The 9188-nt window shown below is 42.6% G+C and overlaps 1 long non-coding RNA gene and 1 pseudogene across 1 annotated transcript; one reads left to right on the forward strand and one right to left on the reverse strand.

Moving 5' to 3' along the window:
• The first annotated feature begins 352 nt into the window (after positions 1 to 352).
• On the forward strand, positions 353 to 8384 carry LOC128587176 (uncharacterized). Its single transcript, XR_008380544.1, has 3 exons — positions 353 to 558; positions 1951 to 2055; positions 8244 to 8384. It is a non-coding gene; the product is annotated as an uncharacterized LOC128587176 (long non-coding RNA).
• Positions 5625 to 5720, reverse strand: LOC128589443 (uncharacterized; annotated as a pseudogene).
• Positions 8385 to 9188: the final 804 nt, after the last annotated feature.

Genomic DNA, 9188 nt, shown 5'->3' on the forward strand with positions numbered 1-9188 from the left:
GCTATAGGACTGCAGTGAATCTAAGGATTCCCTGTGGGGTTTTCTGTGTTGGGGTTTGAGAGCACTGAGCTGTCACTGCATGTTTGGGGAGGGGTGACAATTTGGCCTTTAATGTACTTGTTTGGCAATACAGCTTTAAGGGTCTTGAAGAGATGCAGCATTTGACAGTGGACAAAAACATTTCTGGGTTGTCGTAACTGCTGCTATCTTTTCTTTCTTTCTTTTTTTTTGTAGAGACAGAGTCTCACTTTATGGCCCTTGGTAGAGTGTCATGGCCTCACACAGCTCACAGCAACCTCCAACTCCTGGGCTTAAGCGATTCTCTTGCCTCAGCCTCCCGAGTAGCTGGGACTCCAGGCGCCCGCCACAACGCCCCGCTAACTGCTGCTATCTTTTCATAGATAGAGGCCAAGGATGCGGCTAAATGTCTTGTAATGCGCAGGACAGCAGCCTGCAACCGTCCATTCATTAGCTGGCTGGAACTGTCCATCATGATCATGCAGAGAAAACTAGATTCCAACCTAATTCATCATCTGTGTCAATTTGAGGACAAATATGGTAAATATTATACAATTCAAGGATCGTTCTTGAACACCAATTTAAGGACATATCTTTAAAACTCTACCTTGTCAAAAATATCTTTATAATGATGATGCTAAAATAACAATAACAGCTATTCATTGTGTTGAGCTATATCCCAGACACCATTTCAAGCACTTTCAACATCAATAAGCTTGTTTGTTGCAGCAAATTTATAAAATAGGACCGGTGAAATTATTTTCGTAATCTTTAGAAGCAGAAACAGACAGAAAGATTTAGTCCCATGCTGGGGTCACAACAGTAAGTGCGCAGCCAACGTCACAGGTCACAATGGGCCCCGTTCTTAGAAGGCTCCCACGTTTGGTTTAATGCTCTGCTATTGCTGTTTTAGAGGATTTCTAATTTTGTCTTTGAACCTGTGTTTTGTAATTGAAGCCCAATGAGACAAAAGTCTGTGTGTGAGCAGAGGAAGTCCACACAACGTGAGGTCTGCCCGTCCCTGCTGCTCATGTCCCAGGGACCCAGAGGGCCTGGGAGTTCAGAGAGGCCCAGAGCAGCTAGAAGATAAGCGAGTCCTATCTGTCTATGACTAAGCGTGGGCACGAACGGACAAGTGTGGGCACAAACGGACAAGCGTGGGCACGAACGGACAAGTGTGGGCATGAACAAGAAGCCAAACTTTCCTCTCCTTTCCTCCTTTTCTTTTTCTTTTTTCTTCCCTCTCTCCCTGCCTCCCTCCCTTTCTCTCTCGCCTCCTCCCTCTCTCCTTCTCTCCCTTACACACCCCCCTCTTTCTTTCTTTCAGGGGAAGGATAGAGCTTATTAATTTGCTAGCAAATGGGGAGGCTGGCAGACTCCTGTCTCAAAAAGTACCAGCATCTCCCTTCTGAACAGAAGCACAGAACTTTTAGAGGTTCTGTTAATTCTATAATCCCATCTTGGGCTAAGACCGTCGTGTGACCTCTGCCCAGATTCATCCCATCTTCAGTTAAGGCCAGCGGTTCTCAACCTGTGGGTCTCGACCCACAGGAACTGTATTAAAGGGCCGTGGCATTAGGAAGGTTGAGAAGCACTGGTTAAGACGATTTTGGTTTGGTTCTCAGCTTTGATTATTGTTGGTGTATAGGAATGCTATTCACTTGTGTGCATTGATTTTGTGTCCTGAGACTCTGCTGAGTTTATTATTTTTCAATTCTGGGACTCTCTTTGCAGAGTCTTTGGGGTTTTCTAGATGTAAGATCACATTTTCTGTTTAAAACAGAACTTGCCTTGAACCCAGAAAGAAGGCAGTGGCCTTCAAAGACACGAGTGCCCGGACACCCCCCACGTCCTCATGTTACTTTGCTGGGTGAGTGTGGGCTTGTAGAACACATGAAAGGAAAGTACAGTCGCACTTCCTTTTTCTTCCAGTCTTTCTTACTCATCAGGAAGCCCAAGGTAAAGCTGGTAGGAAGTTCACGGACTGAGGAGGGAGATCCAGAGTTGAGTTAATTCTGTGCATTTACACTGCTGCGGGTAGGAACAAAACATACATGCCCATGTGAGCTGTGGAGTACAAATTGTGTAACTGCAGTGATTCGGTGATTCTGCGTGCAAGTTTAAAGTGGTATTGTACAATGTGAAGATGAATGGTAAAATTTGTGCTGATAATTTACGATTTTATGTTTTCTTTACTTATAATGGCACTTTCCCCGCGATGCCTGGATGAGAGCTTCTGCATTTTTACTTTGAATGAGTGATGTCTGTGGCTCATTTTTTCACGAGGAGACCTGCCTTCCCTCCCTCTGCTTAGAGCTTCTGTGCTTGGCCATTCTCTACCAGGCTTGGCCATTCTCTACCAGGTTTTTAGTTGAACATCTTTTGCAAGGTGAAATGTTATTTAGAAGGATTCCTGTGACTTTTAACATAACTTGGAAAACTGATGTCTTTATAAAGTTGAATTTTTAAAAGACTTCTTAATTCAATGTGTTGGTGATGCCACCGGTCTTATCCTGGATGTAAACTTGATTAACTTGTAAACTTGATGAAATTGTTTAACCTTTACTTTGAACTCCATTAAACTCCAAGTGTAGGTTTTAAAAGGGAAACCATATTTGCATACTTCAACACTGCTAAGATGATCATTCATCTTGGAATTTTATTATAGCCTTTGAAAGAACATGTACGAGGAAGCATATGCTGGCCGACAGCCTCCTCGGGGTTTGTAAAGTGGGGTTGTCTCCCACCTCCCAAACCCAGCTGGTCAGAGGATGGGTTAGCACAGGAGCCTCAAGGCATAAGACACCAGGGGGTGGCAGGAAGGACAAGGGTTGAGACAGTGGGACGTCCTGCAGTTCAAATGATACATTTCCTTCAACTTTCCAGGAAAACTACTGGAAACATAGAGCCCTCTGGGGTACTCTGCGCAAATCCTATCTACTGGTCTTGTTTCCATTTTTCTCTTTTAAAAAAGCCAGCTCAGCTCACGCAATGGAGGACAGCAGAGACATTATCCCAACCTAAAAAGTCATACACAGCCGAGCTGGTTCCCCAAACCTCTACTCACTATACTTATATATATATTTTTGGGAGGTACATTTACCTAATCTCTCCAAACCTCATTTTCTTCATCTATAAGTGTAAGTAAGTCTACAACTCCATAAGGATGCTAAAAAATTACAGAAATGTACATTGGCTGGTACATGGTACCTATCAACTTATGGTATTCATCCCATTTTAGGCTTTCAATGCTGATATAAGAAAAAACAGTGTTGTTGATTATGTTGACCTGAAATGTAACAATGAAATGTAATGTAATGTACTAAAATATGCCAGCTCGACAATACCAAAATTATTGCCAAAACCCTACCATTACGGACTGATAAAAATGCTCAGCCAGCCAAGACACATAATTGTAAGTTCCTGGATTTACTTTTTCAGTGTAAGATTTCATTTTATTGGGAAACTAGAAATTGGTACATTAAAAATAAATTTTACACATAATATGCAGCAAAGGTAGTTCTGTGATATCTTGATTCATGAATATAAAACATTTGAAACCTCTGCTCGGAGATCCTTGTAATTTACATCATAATATAAAAATTAGGGGGGAGCTTCGCATACCAACAATGATGTCTGTTTTTCCTTTGGATTTGATATTAATGAGTTTAAAAAACATATGTAGGTGTCACAGGGAAATGTGTATAATAGCAGGAATCAGCTCGTTGGGGTAAAAAAGCTTAGAACGTTTTAATGAGTCCTTTTTTCCTGATAACTAATATTCACATTAGTAAAACATCCAAATCCCCATCCATCAGCATAAAGTTCTCTATTATACTTGAGTATATATTCCATTTTTTCCATTTTCTGGAAAAAATATTTCTTTATCAATGAGCATATAATTGTACATATATATGTATATAGGGGTACGTAGCTATATTTCCATATATGTGTAGTGATCAGATCAAGGTAATTATTATATTCATATCTCAAACACTTATCATTTATTTGTGTTGGGAACATTTGCCTTAAAAAGAATTTTCAGGCTAGATTCAGTGACTTATGCCTATAATCCCAGCACTGGGGGAGGCTGAGGTGGGAGGATTATTTGAGGCCAGGAGTGCCGGACCAGCCTGGGTAACATAGGGAGACTCTGTCTCTACAAAAACAAAAACAAATTAGCTTGGCGTGGTGCTGGACGCCTGTAGCCCTAGCTACTCTGGAGGCTGAGGTGGGAAGATCCCTTAGCCTAGGAATTCTAGGTTGGAGTGAGCTGTGATCGTACCACTGCCTACCCTGTCTCTACCAAAAAGAAGAACTCATGACTTGAATGGCTTTACTGGGGAGACAGTGAGTTTAGGCAGAGCCAAGGAAACTAAAATGATCAGAGGCAATCTTTTGATGATGGTGAAATGTAAGCATGGCAAAAATTTAAACAAAGCATTTGATTTTCTTTGATAATATTATCAAGAGAAGAGTCAGAATGAACAATTCATAAGTGAATAAACAATTCTTTTGTTCATTATTTTACCATACACCACTTACTGTGTAAAGTCCTGATTTCTGATTTTTCTTTGACCTTATGTTCTGTAGCACCTGATTTTACAATTAGGAGCTAACTACTCTCTGGGACCCCTGGATACCGGTGAGTTTTCCAAAGGTCAATTTACTTAGTATCTGCTAAAGGCAGCTTGAAGAAGCGGAAATGAAACACAACGTAGAAACTGTGTTCTTAATCTTCTTTATCTTAAATCTAGAGGCGGAAAGACATTTTCTAGCTAGCGTGAAAACTCGGGCACATACAGGCATGCACCTTCATGGTCAAATATTTTGCTGAATCAGCTGAACTAAATGGTGCATGGGAGACTAACTACCCTGTCAGCTGCACATCAGACAATTGATGCTATTTATGATAGAAATGAAATGGGAAGCTGAAAAACCAACAAGGGAAAGGCTTCCTTGGAATTGCCTCTCTGTTTTCTTTGGAAGGAGGGAAGGAGCCAGCCATGCAATTTGGCAACCTATTGACCTCACCAGGGAGAGCCCTGCCAGACCCCGGGGCAGAGCTGCACCCCACGTGAGTAACACAGTATTGAGACATGTTTCACAACCAACAGTTTCCTGGCAGTCAGGTTCACGTTAGGGAGAAGGCAATGGACAAGTTCGAACAGGAGAGAAGTGACTGGACACAGAATGCATCTCTTGTAAATCCTGTTACCAAATCCAAGAATCAGGCAAGTACCCTGTTTCCCCGAAAATAAGACATCCTCCAAAAATAAGACCTACTTACAGGAAAGCTAAGGCGTCCCCTGAAAATAAGACCTAGCGCATCTTTGGGAGCACACCTTAAAATAAGACACTGTCTTATTTTCGGGGAAACCGGGTATTAAGAAAATTACAGAATGCTTTCCAGACTATCAGAAGTGTATTGTGAACATGACATTGGGTGTGACTATACAATATAGATGCTACAATACTCACTGTGTAATGTCGTCGTGAGGCTATATTCAAAGACAAGTTAAATGGAATCACAGTTTTTACACTTGGACACCTCACTGTCTTAGATGACTTGTGTATTACAGTGACATTGATGCTCACAGCAGAAGGAGAGTTTACAGTATTACTCCCTTTATTGAATAGGGGTCACGCTAATCTTCCCTGTATCGTTCCAATGTTAGTATGTGTGCTGCCGAAGAGAGCACCCTTTATTAAACAGGACGAGATGGTTAGCCTGGAAGAGGAGTGATGGGATCTTTAGCCTCAGCACAGCTGGAAGGTTGAGAAGGCAGTGTTGCTTATAGCAGAGACACATCTTAAGTGGCATTGGCAGAGGAAAGAGTTGTTTCTTGGTAAATGATAATTCTTTTACCGAGACTTAAGTTCTCATTCTAGATTCATTCATTTCCAGACGTGCTTTCCCATAAGATCTGTGCAGGGGGGGATCAGGGAGCCCCTGTGACTGTGGGTTCACGTGCCTTTTCACCCCTACATGTCACCACTCTGGGGCACAGAGCTGTGAATCAGAACCATCCAGAGAAGCTTTTTCAAGCCACAGCGTCCTCCCCACGAACGTGACAGATTTGAGAGGAAGACAGAACTGAATGTATTGTCATGTCAAAAGGGGCTTCAGAGGAACCTAAGACCACACAGACAGAAACGCACTATCTACCTGTTGTCCTTCACAAAAATAAAAACCTTTTAAAAATTAAAAAATTGTATTAATATAAGAATACATACAGTTAGGTGACATCGTTTGCATTGGTAAGGTAAAGTCTGATTTGCAGTTGAGTCAGTCTGCCAGGAGGGGCACCATAGATCCCTACATTGTGTCCGAGAGGTGGGAACTTACGGAATCCACTCCTCCTTGAATGTATTTGTGTTTTTGTCTCATGTGGGACTGTCAATGCTGATTGACTAGTGTCAACACCGTACTGAGTACACAAATATAGAGGCTTAGGGGACAGAGTGATGATTCACTTCTCAGGGTCCTTTCTCCCATCAGAAGGTGGACTTCCTGTAGGCTCAGCAGAATCCCTTCCCCCTGGAGCCTTTCCTTAGTAATCTCATCACTCCCGGCCACTGGGAGATGTTTCCTATCAAGCTCGAGACCCATCAGAAGAACTGCAGGTGGGGATTTGGAACATCCAAGGAGAGGTGACAGGCTATCTGAGATGACATAGAAGGGCTGCAATTCTGCTTTCATAGTTACACATCATCTGAATATAAATATTCTGTCCAAACAGGACATTGGCAAGTTTTAGTTTGTGTGTGTGTGAGAGAGAGAGAGAGAAAGAGAGATTGTATATATAAGGCAATTCTAATTTCTAAGACCTTTCCTTGTTTTATGATTGTTCCTTATTATACAGCTTCTAGTTTCTATTATAAGTATAATATGCATACTTAAATTCCGAAGACATTGATTTGAATAATCTTAAATTCCTTTCCTATTCTGGAATTAAACTCTTTTTTTCTCTCTGTGTGTGTGCACCTGCTTGTGTGTTTGTGCAGTGAGAATATTTTCTTATTCCTTTTTTTAAAATGTGTGTATGTGTCAATGTACCTAACAACTACACTGAAGCACCATGAAGGTAGAAGCAGGCCCTTCACCCATCTTTAATCCCTACACATGTTCTGGCAGCCTGGCCTACTATTTTCACAAAGGCTATATCCAACAGGTTATATACAACCTTTGCAGAAGTTATATCCTTAGAATGTGTGAGTGAATACCAACTGATAGTTCAGCCTCCCTAATATTTTCTTATTCAGAGAAAGAAAATCAGCTCCAATTTAAACAGTGAAGTGCCCCTCTATAGGACCTGCAAGGACCATTGGATGAATGGCTCCTGCCTTTCCAAATGACCTTTCTCTCTGGTTTTTGCTGGTGAAGCCACGGCTCTCCATCTCACTGTCTCTTGGTGAGCTCTTCTGTGAAAGGGCTCTGGTGACACCTCTTCCAGACGTGCATGACTGAGATGTTGCTGAAACGTACAAGAACTCTCTGCACTGACCACCATCAACAAGGCTACTCCTGCAATGAACCTTTCCCAGTATTAGTGATATTACTCTATCCTTTCCTGCTGGACCTGGACATGATTTGTAGACATTAATAGTCCTTGTGTGATCTAATGACCTTGCAGTCCCTGGTTACTTTTGTCATTTACTCAGCTTCTAAGTTATGACAGATACTTAAGAACACATCACTTTTAATTTAGTGATCTTTAAAGTTACATAAGGTAGCTGTTCAAGTTCCATTTCGCAGATACATGAACTAACATTCGAATCTATTAAGGAACTTTTCAAAGACTGCAGAGCGAATGAATGGCAGAACACCGAGTCCAACCCTGACCCGTTCGACCTGAAAGCCCACTCTGTCCAGCCCTAGAAAATGTGGGTCATGAATTTCACCAATCATTTATTCAACAAGTATTTGTCCAGCACCTGCCCTGTGATGGGCATTGTTCTGGGCACTAGATTGTGGTAACAAATGCAGAGGAACCAGGGAGAAACGCCTTCCTGCCCAAACTGCCTGATCAAAATGGAGCCACGTTGCCTCTGCTGTCCCTAAGACGCTGCTGAGCAGAGTTCAGATCCTACCCTAAATCTATTCTTGAACATCAACAGTCATCTTTGATTTAAATTCAGTAGCGCTGATTTCCTGTCGTCCTCAGAGGGGGATGAAATCATTCCCACGGGGTCCCCAGCATTTCCCGATCTTGTCCTGCCAGGGCGACTTCCACTTCTGCGGGAGCAGAAAAGTTATGAATGGTGCTCTTCCCATCTCCTCCGCTCCTCCCACCTCCGCCTCGCCAGGGAAGCAGCTGTTTTCCATTACAAAACAAGCTGACAAGGTGCTGGCTGGAGCAGAGTCTCTCTGGCAGGTAATTTTGATGTGGCCCAGAGGTAAGGGGGTGGGTGTCTCTGATGGGTTTCTGTCCTGTTATCAGCCCAGTCCTCCAACCCCAGCCGGGGCTGCCGTCTGTACATATGGTTGATTTCTGGCCTGGAGCCCACGCTTGCCGAGAGAGCATCAGTAACCCATCTGGGTGAACGCACTCACTTTTTTTCCCCGCTAAGCTGAAAGCTTGGATAGAAGGTAAACATCCAGCCTCCCTCTAGCAGAAACTCGGCTTTGCACTCTGCCGGTTCTGAGTGGGCATCTGTGCTCTGATTTATGCAGTGAAGAAGCAATTCCAAACGTTAAGAAATAGAACGAAATTAAATACTGTGTGGGAAAAGGTGCCCGCCACGGCTGAGCTATCTGCAGAAAAACACAGCCGGTGATGGTTTTGCAGGGAAGTTTTACCTCTGGCTTCAAATGAGACTTCATAGTGCCTGCCTTGGCTTTCACAAAAAGCAGGCACTTGAACACGAAGGCTCAGCTAAAACCTGCAGAGCTTTGAAACCTGAGTCCTCGTCCACTTATTGGCCTTCTAATAGGTATTTCCAGAAACTAGTTTTCCCTCGCACTCAACTTGACTATTTAGATGCAACAAACACAGCTGGAAAAAGACTAGTAAGATTTATCTTTATGAAAGAAATTGTTCTTTTAATTGGCTCTGCCACATTAGAATGCTTGCTTACTGTGAAGACTACCAGATGTCAGGAGACTCGAGTGCATCTCCCAACTCTGATTAATAATAACAAAACATAACGGAAGTGTGTAACATGCA

This window comes from Nycticebus coucang, chromosome 6, assembly GCF_027406575.1.
Source record: "Nycticebus coucang isolate mNycCou1 chromosome 6, mNycCou1.pri, whole genome shotgun sequence".
Taxonomy (NCBI): Eukaryota; Metazoa; Chordata; class Mammalia; order Primates; family Lorisidae; genus Nycticebus; species Nycticebus coucang.